Source organism: Apis mellifera, linkage group LG9, assembly GCF_003254395.2.
Source record: "Apis mellifera strain DH4 linkage group LG9, Amel_HAv3.1, whole genome shotgun sequence".
NCBI classification, from domain to species: Eukaryota; Metazoa; Arthropoda; class Insecta; order Hymenoptera; family Apidae; genus Apis; species Apis mellifera.
The window spans coordinates 7272717-7286994 of NC_037646.1; the positions used below are offsets into that span (position 1 = coordinate 7272717).

General features: G+C 34.2%; 1 protein-coding gene across 4 annotated transcripts in view; it reads left to right on the top strand.

Moving 5' to 3' along the window:
- The window catches only part of NLG-5 (neuroligin 5), a 223498-nt gene that overhangs the window by 104042 nt on the left and 105178 nt on the right, over nucleotides 1-14278 (top strand). For 3 of the 4 annotated variants that reach the window (XM_016913850.2, XM_006561564.3, XM_006561565.3), the window contains one exon: nucleotides 9515-9590. The exons of the other annotated variant lie outside the window; for it this stretch is intronic. The gene's annotated coding sequence lies outside the window, so the exon portion shown is untranslated. The remainder of the gene's footprint in view (nucleotides 1-9514; nucleotides 9591-14278) is intronic. 4 annotated transcript variants of the gene reach the window in all.

Genomic DNA, 14278 nt, shown 5'->3' on the forward strand with positions numbered 1-14278 from the left:
ATTTGTTCATCACATATGCGAGAAAATTCCACGAGAAAACTCCATTGACGGACGATTTGCCGATAAGAAAAGAGGAAAAGCTCGCATCCACCAGATATACTTTACAAAGGAGCAAGTTGATTTACAACAACGCGTAATTTCCATCCTGGCATTAAATTAATATTTTCCAAGCTTTTGTTCAACCCATTCCCACACAACCGAGCGGAGAAAAGAATCTTGATGAATGCGGTTCCTTTTACGGATCCCGTCCAACTATGGGCCGGCCAACTGGCCGCCGTTCTTACAATCGGCTTTTCCTCTCTCTCCCTTTCTCTATTTCATTCTCTAAGGGTAGGTGACGGTGTGTAAGTCCGGGGGGAAAGAGTTCTTTTTAAAAACGTGGGACGTGAATTCTCGTTTCGGTCAGATATTACGAGTGTTGCCTGGCCGAAATGTTATATATCGGGATGAAGAAGTGGGCCCGTTCCATGATTCAACGTCTCTAAATTTTTCCTTTAAGAAACGAGGAGTTATCGAATTTTTTGAGAAAAACGAGCGAGAATTGATGAGTTTTTTTTTTCCTTAGAAATTTTTTGAGTTATTTAGAATCTAAGTTTTAATTTATTTTGAGAAAGCACTCGAAAATTGAAAACATTCAAGTTGGCAAGAATTTTTCTATTTAATAATCAAAATATTTAAAAACTGCACGTAACAATTTGAAATTTTTTTAAAGAAAGTTATTAGATAAATATCAAAATATATCATTTATCGTCTTCATAAATCTAAAAAGAGAGGAAGAGAAGGATTAACAATATTTCCTATTAAAAATTTCAATTTTCTTCATCCATCGAATAATTTTTTCGAATCCCATCCGAGATCAATTCACACTCGAATCCGATCGAATTTATGATTTCCTTTTGCACATCGTTTTTCACTTTTAATTTATTATTATCTGGTGGAAAAAAAAAATATATATATTCTTGCAATTGTCCAGAATACTGGGAGGAATTCAACCTCGTTAATCGGCACAAAGGACGACATTCCATTTCTTATTTATTTCCGCGGCATAATTTCAACTCGCTCGCAATAAAAACTCTTTTCATATCCTTTTAGTACTTTAACGGGGAGGGGGAGGGGGGGTTGAAACGCGCCGCAACAAAAGAAGAAAAACGCGTCTACGAATATTTTCAACGAGACGCATTAACGTGCACAATATATGTGTACACATATATCTGTTCCACTTGATTCTGCTTCGATACTTCTTTTTTTCGCCCATTTAAACGAATTCGAATGAATTCAAATTGACATTCAATTTTTATCTCTCCTGTTCCCTCTCTTTTTTCTTCCTTTTTCTCTTTTTTTTTTTTTATTGTCACTTTTTCCATCTCGTTGAAACAGACAGTGAAATTTGTTTAATGAAATCGAAATTCTTTTTTCTCTTCCCGAGACATATTTTTTCGCGGAAAAAATAAATTAGAGTTTTTTTAAAAATAAAAAATTTCAATATTTATTTTTGAAAAAAAAAAGGGATAGGATATTTTAAGAAAGAATTATTTTTAAAGGGAAAGTATCATTCCGAAAGTTAGGGAACTGTTACGGAATATATAGTATACGAGATATGGTGAAATAAATTATGATACGATAAGCGGTATCGATTGGTGTCAACTGTGACAACGATTGATGCCACTTCTTTATCCCCCTCAAAATCTCTTAAATCACCGCCCTGTCGATTTAAACATTTGTAGTCTTTTGCTCGATTAATTTCATGATGTTGTACTAGATCCGTGTTAACGAATGGATTGAAGAATGATAAAATATAACGAAGAGGACAATAAAAAAGGAAAAGAAACATTATAAACGGATATTTCAAGATTCGTTCAATTTCGTTTTAATCATTGGAAACGAAGGTTCGAAAATGAATAATTTAAGCGTCTGATGATGATGAACGACCCGGTCTTGAATCGACGATTTTCTTCAAAATTCAATTATAAATTCGTACAAATAAAATGAAATGAGGTATAAACAAAATGAAGTTCGTATAAATAATCGTTCCGTCGCGTTATTTAATTTAAACGCGAAAAACGAAATAACGTAGCTTTCATATCAAACACCGCGCAATTTTCACGCTGGAAATTTCACAAAATCATCAACGGTACCGTTACGATCGGTGTAAGGTTGCTCGGCCACAGGCGTCCAACTTCTTGAAATTCAATTAACCTCATATAAATTCGTAATAAATGGAATTCCGCTGTAATTTAAATGCAGAAGAACAAAATAGCGCAGTTTTCAAGTATCGAATATCGTGCAATTTCACGGTGGAAATTCCACGAAATCGCCGACGGAACGATCGGCGACACAGGGCTGGGCGCTTCCGCGGCCGAGGCGGGGCGCCCCTTTAAATTCAAATTTTCCTCGTTCTGCAGTAGCGAACGCAGAAATTGGACGTTAACGTTTATTGGACGTCCCCTTCATTATCATTCCCCTTATTTAACTCGTAATCATCGAAATAAATATCACGCTCGCGAATTTTCAAGAAATTTTCATTTTCCAAATTATATATTCGAATACGGAAAAAAAAAAATCACGAATCGAGAAAATTTCTGCTACGTCTTGAAATTTTTTTTCAGCAACTTCTTAACAATATCTCAAAGAAGAAGAATTTTTCAATCGAGAATCGAGAGAGAGAGAGAGAGAGAGAGAGAGAGAGAGAGAGAGAAGAAAGAAGAGAGAGAGAAAGAAAGAGAGAGAGAGAGAGAGAGAGAGAGAGAGAGAGAGAAGAGAAAAGACAGAGAGAGAGAGAGAGAGAGGAAGAGAGAGAGAGAGAGGGAGAGAGAAAGAGGAAGAGGGAGAGATGAGGAGAGAGAAGAAGAGAGAAGAGAGAAATCAGAGAGAGAGAGAAAGAGAGAACGAGGAACGAAAATTCGCACGTGTCGAGTACATTTATCAATTTTTGACAAAGTCGAACTGAAGGAATTAACTGATTACCAAACTATCGTATAAAATCATCTGGTAATAATAATAAATCATATAGAGTTTATATATATAAATGTATGACTTTATATATATAAATATATCTCGTATATTTATATGTAAATGAGGTCGAGAACGGTGTTTCGATTCTGTTTTGTTTAGTTCCCCTTCTTAAATCGACGCGCGACACGACACTGCGAGCTCAGTACAGCAAAGACATCGACACAATACACATATATATCGTGGTTTATTCCTATTTTTCTTTATTAAATATATTTTTTCTTGTTGTTTTGTGGTCAAATTATTTCACAATCAATTTATATATATTTTTTATATAATATTTTGAATTTTATTCTTTTTTATGAATATTTTTTACATTTTTTTCGATTATAGAAACACGTGAATTAATAGTTTAAATTTTTATGGATTGAACAAATAAAATAAGGGTCTGTTTTAATTAATTTAACCAATATATATTTTACTTTTTTTTTTCTTTTCACGATATAACGAGTATTGTGTAAATTTTTTGATTACAGGTAAAAATTACGAATTTTAAGGCGAATATATTTCGATAAAAAATTTCCGATGAAACAAAGGAGTAATTATTGCATCACGCGTCTGTCTTTGATGCGACTTCCGTTTGGAATATTTCGTAACAAAGAAAGTAATTTAAAAAAGCAATGAAAATAAATTGATTATCGATAGATAATCGTTAAAGAATTGGGGAAGAATTGAATAATTTAAATAATTATACCGTCAAAATTAAAATAAATGTAAAGTCGAGCATGAAATACTATCGTGACTGAAAAAAATATTATCGAATTCCTATGAAAATGTCTTCCTTCTAGTTAAGAAATAACGGCAAGAAACCAGGCTAACGATCACCACAGCCTATATCTTCCGCCTTTCCTTATTGGTCCATTATGCACGTCTTCAACGATTTCGTCTTCACGACTCGGATATTCCAGCCAGATTGCTTTAAGTATCGGCGTTTAACTGTCGGTATATGGGAATCGGCTTTTATCCCTAGAATGGATGCTTTTCTTTGTCCATCGAATCTTAGAATTGTGAGAGAGAAAGAGAGAGAAGAAAAGAGGGAAAGAGAGAGAAAAAAGGAAAGAAAAAAGAAAAATTACGTGGAAAAAGTAAAAAGAATAAATTTGTAAGATAAAAACGTGTCATTCTTTTAAAAAAAAAATTTAATCATTAAGAAATAACATTGTTACCCAACTTTTTTAATAATCGAGAAGAAATTCGAAATTAAAGTTAGAACTCAAAGTGAAAATTGTGGCGGTGAAGAACTCTTAGGATAAAAATATTTTTTGTAGATACTTGTAATTAAGGAATGGTTCTTTGTACGTGTCAGTGGAGCTAAAACTCTAAGGAAATCTAAAGGAAAGATTAAAGAAAAAACTACGTTTTATAATTAAACTTTACGAAGGGGAAAAAAATATATGTATATATAAATGTTACACAATTAAAATTTACTCCAAAGCAACTCGATAATTAAAAACTCCGGTTACCTTTTGAGAGAAAAAAGAATTTTTTTTTTTTAATAAAATCCAAACTCAGATAAAACATCTTCCACAATTTTCTAATTATTAACAAAAGTTGTAATAGTTCTGTTTCTTGCTTAAAGATTTTTAAAAAATAAAATCCAAACGAAACGCGATCCAAACTTTCTCGCAAATCTATCGCAATTTTCTAATTATTAACAGAAACAGGTTCTGAAGTTCTTGCGAAATAATCTTGCGAGTAATATTCTCGTTTAAAGGATTGCACTCGAAAACCAGAAAGAAGGAAAAATTCTAATTACCCGTCCCACCTCTCCCCAAGGGAATTGGGTTAAGGTGTTAAGATTTTCTTTCCCGTTTCATACAACGGTATAGAAACTTTGCCATCCCTCGTATCTTCTAAGTTTAATTACAAAATAGATCTTGGCAACCTGACCTCCCCTCCCAAAACTTATAAACTTTCTTAACTCGATAATTGCATAAGTTTCAACATTTATTACGCAACTTTTAACGCGTGCTTTTGTTTCGTTATGTTTATCAAACCCGTTCCACTCCCACCGTTAATTTCATTATTCGCGATATCTGCCGCAATTTCCACATTGGAGTGCGACGACAAACGTTGTGTTTGACAAACGATTCCAAAACGGGTTTGAAAACACGCATATAGCGCGTCAAGAATGGAAGAAAAACGATTAAATATGGAAATGTTCGAGTGTAATTCGCGAGACTGATAATTCTTTGATTGTATTTAACAATGCAATTTTGAGAAAGAAAAGAGAAAAAGGAAATATTACATATTTTATGAAATGAGTTTTAATTTCGTGGATTTGTAAAGTTTTAAGAGTGTATAGAGTTTACATCATTTGTGCAGAATATCTTTTTCGAACGTTTCTTGAGACGTGACCCACTTTTAAAGAAAGAACTCTGCATTCTCTTCACTTTGAATAATTAAAAACGCGAAAAGTGCAACGATTATATTATATAATTACGTTAAAAATATTATCTATTTTTCTAATTTTTAATTTGTAATTAAAAATTAGAATAATAAAATTATGTTCTATGATATATTTGAAAAAATCTCGAAAAATTTTGTTATATTTAAAAATATAAATTTCCAGAAATTATCGCGTTTATACATTTGCCATCGCGATTTATCACTTTAAAGATTGAATCAAAGATTGAAAATGAAAATTATATGTAGAGATATTCTAAAATTCTGTCATAAGAAATATAAAATACTTAATATAATATATATAATTGCGAATAAAAATAAATAGTACAAAAATGAAATTTAGAATATGTCTATCACCGTCCACGTAAACATTTCGACCTGAAATTTTTAACTTCATCCTCGATATTCATAAATTAAAAATATCCGCAGCCATTTTTAACCAGCCGGATCTTTCATCCTTCACATTTTTATCCTTTTCACCGCATTTCTCGCTGTAAATTGCGCCGACAGATGAACGCGTGGATGAAATCGTATCGACACGTATCGGGGGGCCGAGTTAAATCAGGCATATTCAAAGGGGATCAAAGTTGTCCGACATTTTCCAGCTGCGTGATATGATTAATCGTTCGCGTTCTTCCCCGCCATTCCGTAAATTTCCATTATGGAAATTTATTTCGACACACGAAAACTGGGATACTTTAATATTTATCGAGCGTGTCGCGTCGAGCGCCAATAATATTTAGCATATTCCGAATAACAGTTATCGATAGAAGTTTTCCACAACGGAACGAAACCGTCACGAATCGGAATTAGTTTGTTTCGATCCTCCCTTTTTCGAAATCAATTTCCAAGCGATCGCTTCGAAAAGTTTGTTAACGGCACGGAAAATAAGTAAATGGATGCCGGATAATTAATTCATACCAAGTTGAAATCAATTAAGAATTTATTTAGGCGAAGAGTATTTCCCTATGTATCGATTTATACCACTTGAAACTATTTTATCCCTGTTCCCTTATGTATAACGCGATTTTGGAAAAGTTTAACACGAGTTTCGACATGATTTTCGTATTTAGTTCGATACGATTTTCGTATTAGTTTCATCTCATTTCAAATTTAGAATTTTGTTATCAGAAAATTATCGAAAACAAGGATTAAATTATGCTGAGAATTTTGAACGGATTAATAAACATTTGTTTCGATTTTAGATTAGAATTTTAAGAAACATTTCTAACGTGACGCTTTTTAATTACTCTCTCCGCTTTGCTTAACGTATTACACCCTCTCAATCTGTTTTGTTCCACTCTGCTGTCAAGGCGTGGAAACATCATTCTATCCCGCCTAACTACACAAGGTCGTGATACTATTTGTCCAACTAAACACGATCCCCACTCGTCCACTCGTCCGGCCGCGTAATGTCTTCGCCCTGGCTACGTACAAATCCAACGTCTGATCAAATATCTCGTATAATCTACTTGTCTTGACCACATACTAGGTGTCGTAACACGCTGGTTTGGTTACACACTCTATATAATCTACTTGTTTGGTCGTGCACCAAAATACCCTACTTGTTTCGAAGTTTCGTGCGCCCCTGTGTCGCTTGTCCAACAGTGCGCGCACACGCGTACCCGTTCAATTCGATTCCAAAGTCCTCCGTCGCGCCATAAACGTGCCTGTTCTACACGTTTTCCTGCATACGGACCCGCACCACTTATGCGATCCGTTACTATGGTAAATTATTTATCGAACAGAGCACCACGTATTAAATCATTGAAATTGAATCATTAAATCATTATATGCGTGGTTTTTGATCGATAAAACGGTTAAATGTTTTTTTTTATAGATTATTTTACGAGAATTAAAATTATTATTTTTTTTTTTTTTTAGAAAGGAAGGAGAGACGAATTGATGGAGCATTGAAAAAGTAAAACAAGTAAATGGGAACGGAATAAATTGTTATTCAATTGGACGAAAGTAATGCTTTTGGGATCGTAAAATATTTTGAGATATGGATAATTAAAAAAGGGATCGTTTCTCGTAATCGAAATTAAAACTTTAAGTGGAACAATTAATCCCTTTTAAATTAAAACGTATCTCGTCCAATATTTTTCATTTTATATATCTTTGACAGTTTTATATTATGTAATAAAGGAAAAGATATTATATCATAAGGAAGAATAAAAGTGTAAAATACATTTTATTATAATCCATTTATATTCATTTTTATGTCTTCCATTATAATGTAGAAGTTTTACAGTCGTAAGTAATTAGGTCGATGAAAGGAAGTAAGTAATAGCTTACTTTGACCAAAAATATGAAAATTTTCTGGTCAGACTATGTATATATATAGATATTCATGTATGAATATTCATAAGATAAAGATTGATCTTAAAAATATTCATTAATCTATTAATAATAATTGATAATAATTTACAGTAAGAACGAGAAATAATGTAATTTTTCTTAATTTAATTACAAAGTAAAATCGTGCGTTTCTATTTATCAAAGTATACATCGTTCCACTATATCTGGCGATAACTCATGCTCGTACGTCAACTGACTGACAAGATATCGTTTCGTATTATTTGCCTGACAAACCGTAATACATTACTACTTTACTAAGGATAAAACCTAACATGATTGTCTAATGGATTTTTAACGTTGCAATTTACGTTCATACTCTTTCTCATTAAACTTTCCTCTGGTAAGAATAATAGTCTTGAAAATAGTACATAGCTTAACAAAAAAAAAAAAAAAAATTAAAATTTAAACGAATCGATAAATTTTACACGCGAAAATCTCTCTTCCTCGACTCAAAGAAATTTAAACGCGAAGTTGAATGAAGCAAGAATCGTCCGCATTGAAAATAAGCGCAATGCAGCATCGCGTGACCGTCCGACACGCTTTTGAAAACTCTAAATTCCTGCCCGTATTTTATCCCACGATGAAAAGTCGCGGAGACGCATCTGGCGGGTCCGCAGTGGCGAAAAGCGTAATTTGCCGGACGACAGGATGGCGCGCGCGTCGCGTCGAGTCGGGTCGGGTGAAATTTTTAATTCCTTGCGAGGAGACGCGGAGGAAACGCCGAGCCTCATTTTTTTTCACGAGGCAATTACACCCGCGCATAATGGATGCGTGGAGATGCGGAAAAGTGACGATGAAAAAATATCTAGCAGTGGGAACGAATATTTTCTTCAGCCGAAAAAAAGAAAATCTTTATCGAATATCGACTCAAATAGAAAAGATAAAATTGAATGTGTTAATATTTTTTTAATTGTTGAAGATACTCTCGATGCGGTACAAATGAGCAAGGCATAATTTCCTCGAAAGCAATTTTCCAAGATTTTCAATTGTATTCAATCTAATAGTTGGAAGGAAGAGCAACGAAATATTTCGAAAAGAATTTAAGAAGATCGATGAAATTGTGATCCTGGAATAATTTTCGAGCCGCAAAAAAGTTTGACTATTTATTTATTCTCCTAAAATCGAAAGAAAGGAAAAAAGTATTTGATTTTTCTTCGAGATAGAAGGATCTAATGAAACTGATTTGATAAAATTAGGCTCAGTACTCCGACAGTAGCAAGCTTAGAGTATAAAGAAGAAATGAACTTATGGAACGGGTGGATTTTAAGCCGGGAAAGCAGTAGAAGTGGCCGAGAGTTAAAAATTAATTTTTCCCGTGGTAGGATTAATGCAAATGTCTGTGCTTTTCCTTGACTAAAATCTTTTCTCTCTCTCTCTTTCTCTCTTCCTTTTTTTCCCCTCCACATAAAAGTCCTCTTTTATTATTTAAGCTGGCTGTACGAGCAACCAACCCTTTTCGCGTTTCCGCCATGCATTCCTGTAATTATTTTTCGAGCAATATAAATATATTGTAATAAAAATTTATTTGACGTGATAAATTTACCGATTGATTCGACATTGGTGTTGCTTTAAAAAATATTGGTGGAAAAAATATTTCGCGCGTTTAATATACGTTCTAGCGTAAATATTCGTAGCGGATATCAATTTTCGAGAAAAAAATTAATGGAATTTCAGTGTGAAATTCCCAGTGACGAAATATTTGAAATATATATATATCATCCGTGTTGCTTTATTACAGGGAGCATAACTGTGGAAATTCGAGAAGAGACGAAGATAGCGAAAGAAAAGATACTTTATCGTGCGTTTCCAACCTGGTAAGTTTCAATGCCTGCCATTCATCGTTCCACAATAGAAAAATAACATTATTCGATACAAAAATTTCCTTACTAACCGGATAAAAAAAATCCATTCTCGTGAATGGATCGCAGATGTTCGTACATTTATAAGAAATTTAAAGATTCGGTTTCTTTTCTTCTTCTTTTAATCAATTACGAAATACGTATATATATATTTCAAGGAAAAATTATTTCCATATGATTAAAAGATATGTTTAGAATTATAATTAAAGTATGATAAAAAAAACGAGTAAAACACGCAAGTATAACAATTTTAAATTCGACCAAATAGTAATACAATGAAATATAAATTAAAATCTCGAAACCGATCTTCCGTTAAAAGAAATTAAATTAAATTCCATATTTATTTAAAATATTCATTCACATTATACAAAACATATATACGTAAGAACTCATTGAAATATTTTTCACGATCGTATCGCATCATTTATTTCAATATCCAACGACAAAACTTTTCGCGCACAAGAGTCACGATTGTCGAAAGAGCGATGCGCCACGCGAATATTCCAATTTCAAAAGTTGCGCAACCGAGAAGAATCGTGTCTCGATTTCGCAGCTGTGACCCATGAAATTCATCGAGATTCTCGAGAGACCCGTTCTTTTTCAACCTCGAAAACGAAACGTTCCCTGCAATTCATTGTTCGCCACACGTGTGTATAAAATATGATGATATAAAATCTTTGTATCTTCGAGTCGTTGTTTAAGAAATTGTCCGATAATTCGTTTTGACTTCAGCCAGTTCGTTAATTTCTCGTCTGCTTCCCATCCACCCTTCTCCCTTTGAATTCAAAGCTAAAGCCAGCCAGTTACCAACTCCCCTACTACTCCTTTCTCCCTCTAAGAGAAGTCTGACAACACACTTGCCTTTTCCACTTTGCCGCCATTGTGGCTCCGCCAACTACTGAACATCGTGTCCTGGCAGTTGGGCGAAGTTTCTTGATTGTTGCGAGATAAATTATGAATAATAACGTCGACGATATCCTCCGGCTATCCTTTGATTAATTGGAATTGCGATAATAAGGAATTTGGAAGAGGTAAGATTTTTTTTTAAGGATCTTTCAAGAAAGATAGAAACGGAAAGGGTTTAATCAATGAGTAATCTATAATTATTAAGAAAGATCTTAAAAAATGAAAGAATTGAAAAGAGTTTATGATACGTTATTAACCAATGAACATTGTAATTGATGTGACAAGAAATTTTGAAGAGAAACGTAATTATCGATTCTGTGATTATCGAAAGAAATCCTAAGAATTCTAAGAATTTTTCAATGAGAAATTATCACTCAACGAGACCGTGCTCGATAAACAAAACAGGGTAAAATTTTGATAAGAACGTGAAAAAATTACGAATTAAATATTTGAGTTTAACAATCTTTGAAAATTCAAGAATATTTACAGAATTAGTCGCAAACATTTCGATTAATTCGTCGAAGTTTTTTACAGGGATAGCAAGGATCCAATCTCATAAACCCCGAGCAATTTGATCGCGATCTCGATTAATCCCGAATTTCTAGATTTCCGGGATTCTCAAGGAGGAAGGAGAAGAGGGAAGAGGGGGAGGGATAATTGAACAGGGTCCAATGCATGTCGGATAGCCAGAATTTTCAGCCGGCCACCTAATTCAACGCGAATCGATGTCTCGACTCCGAAACCGATGCCAGGAAACAGACCTCCCCTCCCCCCCTTGCATTTCAGACACTCCTACGTGTTTCCTGTTTAACAGATTGCCCCTGTTCCACGAATCGTCAGCGTTTAGCTCACGGGATTATTCAGATTATGCTTTCGATCCCGATTCCGATTTGGAGGGGAAGAAAATTTTCCTATCGTAATCGATAAATCTATCTGAGCGTATATAAGTGAGTATAATATAATTTGTTGGTGAACCGGGATGAAGATATTTGCAAATTTATAAGAAACTTCGACGTTTAAATTATGTGTATTTTTTAACGCGAAGGGTGGAACGATTTTCCTTCTTGGAACTATTTTTTTTTTTTTTTAATTATATTCACGAATAGATTAGCGTAGTAGTTTAATTATCATATAAATGACTCTGATTAAAATACAAGTCACAATGATGATAAATCCCCTTGCATAATAACGAGTTTGATTACAATATAATTTTAAACTAGTCAAGTTTTTATATTAGTATAAGAGTACTATCATTTCCAATATCGACAAAATTAAGAATAAAATTCTCGATCTTCTAATCGCGTAACGTGATTAATATTAAAACACGTAGCTTTGTAAACAAACGATTAATAAAACAAAAAATTCGCAATCTCGCAATGTTAACACACGTGTATTATACGTTGTTAACGAAAACAAAACAAAACGACAACAATTTCGCAACAACGTCGATACACGAAACGACAATATTTTCACAAAATCGAAACATTATTTTCTTTGTTCGAAGAGAGAGAGAGAGAGAGAGAGAGCGCGATCATTCGACACCGAAATGGTAAACACCGTGACGTTATTCAATATTTGGATGTTAAAACGTTTCGAATGGGAAGCGCGATCTCCTTTAACAACGCCAGAGGGAAAATTGCACGCGGCCGTTGAAAATTTCGAGCACGGCAAAGTGTAATACAATGCGCTCACGTTCCGCATAAATCCGACCAATTTTTCCGGGGATCGCGGGGCGCAATAAACATTGATCAGTTCCTCGTTTCCCCCGTGACGGTACAAAATAGCTGTGAAAACGAATACGAAAGTCGATTCGCCGATTGATCGCCATTTCCCATCCGAGCCTACGCTTTAAGACGCGTACGTGATGCGGAAACGCATCGTTCGAAATTTCATTCCCCGATTGATCGCCGTTCCTACTCGTTTCTGGCCTATGCTTCAACACGCGTACGTGACGTGGAAACGCCTCTTTCTCTGCCAACCAAAATCTTACGGTTTGGTAAATAGAATAACAGCAAGAGAATATCGAAATTCGTCTTATGATATTCGACAGCTACGTGACTCTAATCGTTCAACCATTGAATTTGTCTTTAATTACACTCAAATTCAATTCTTATTATTGTTTGAAAGTTCTCGACGATACTTGATAGATAGATGTTATAAACTATCTTTGGAAGAGATCAATTAATTTTATACGTAAGATTCGAATTATTTTCTTTTCCTCTTATCATTATTCTTTATATCATATTTATTTTTGAAGAGAAAATCTTCTTTTATACAATCGTTATTTTAAAAGAAATCGTAATTACGAGATTTCAAATTGTGCACAAAGAAACACATGTCATAAGAGGTTCGATTTCTCGATAGTTACTCGATCGCTTTGCTCAACACCACCGTGTTCCATTCTCCTCTCCTTTCCAACAACCACTATTCTCGCCCTCCCTACACTTTCGATACGATTACCCGATAACAGATCAAAGAGAGGCTCTCCTCGCCTCTCCTTATTCCGCCAGTTTGTACGCATTCCAAGCCTTCCCCTTGGCATCGATATCTATCCAAACTCTCTCTCTCTCTCTCTTTGAAAAGTATCCTCATCATCCTCCATGTCTCCTTATAAGCCCAGCCGTCTTTATTACCTAGCGTTGAAGGATGTGGACTTAGGTTAACGGAGTGTTCCACCCTTTTTTTCCTCCTCTATCTCTCTCTATCTCTCTCTCTCGTTCCTTTCAACCGTCCTCTTGTGCTTTGGTGCCAAGGCAAAAGACGGCAGTAAACCGCAAACGACCTCGAGTCTCTAACGAGGGTGCGCATTAGTCACGGGCGGCGAACCGTATGGGCTAAGATATTACGCGTGATGCAATTTTATTTACGAGCTGCGATTACAAGTCGGCCCTTAATCGCGTTTTTTTATTTTCGTCGAGCGTGTGTGTTCGTTCGTCGACGCCCGGAAACGGTGTCCTATATATATATATATATATATATATATCTAAAAAGTTATTTTTATAAAAATTCATTTCTAAAAAAACATGTTTTAGAATAATAAGGTAATTTCAAATTATTAATATTCTTGAAAATATTATAAAGAATAAAACTCAGTTGTAAATTTTTGCTCTAACCATTATTAGAAGATTAAATTTCATTTAATTACAAAAGCTAACAAAATTGGATATAATTAAATATTAAAATTGAAAATGTATATATATATATATGTACGATTTTCCATGGAGTTGTTGTCACGAAGAAAAAATGAGGATTAGGAGTTTATTGGTAATTTTTGGTAATGCGTGTACATGATGCGTGTCGTTTTGTGCACGTGGTAAATAGGCAAAGATTAGTTTTTGAGAATTTTAGAGGAGGGATTTTGGACCGATTCGATGATTATTTTTGGAGAAAATATTTTTATTTGTTATATATTTGACGATTGTCAAATGTGATGATAATTGTAATGCTCCAGGAATAATCAAACAAGGATTATTCCATCCTGTTTTTGGCGAATCGAAAGTCTTTTCAATTTAGACGATATTAAAATCTGTGATTAGACATGGTAGAAAGATAGCTCAGTTTTCACTCTGTATATAGACACGCGTGTCAAATTTCAAGCAGTATTTCGCGTAAGATTAATTACTGATGTTATCTTTAGCTGTTGCTATGAGCTTAAGTTACGATTAGAATGTCCTTAGTCTAAAATATGATGTCTACGAGATAATGTAAATTAATCAGTTTGTCCCAAGATATGCCCG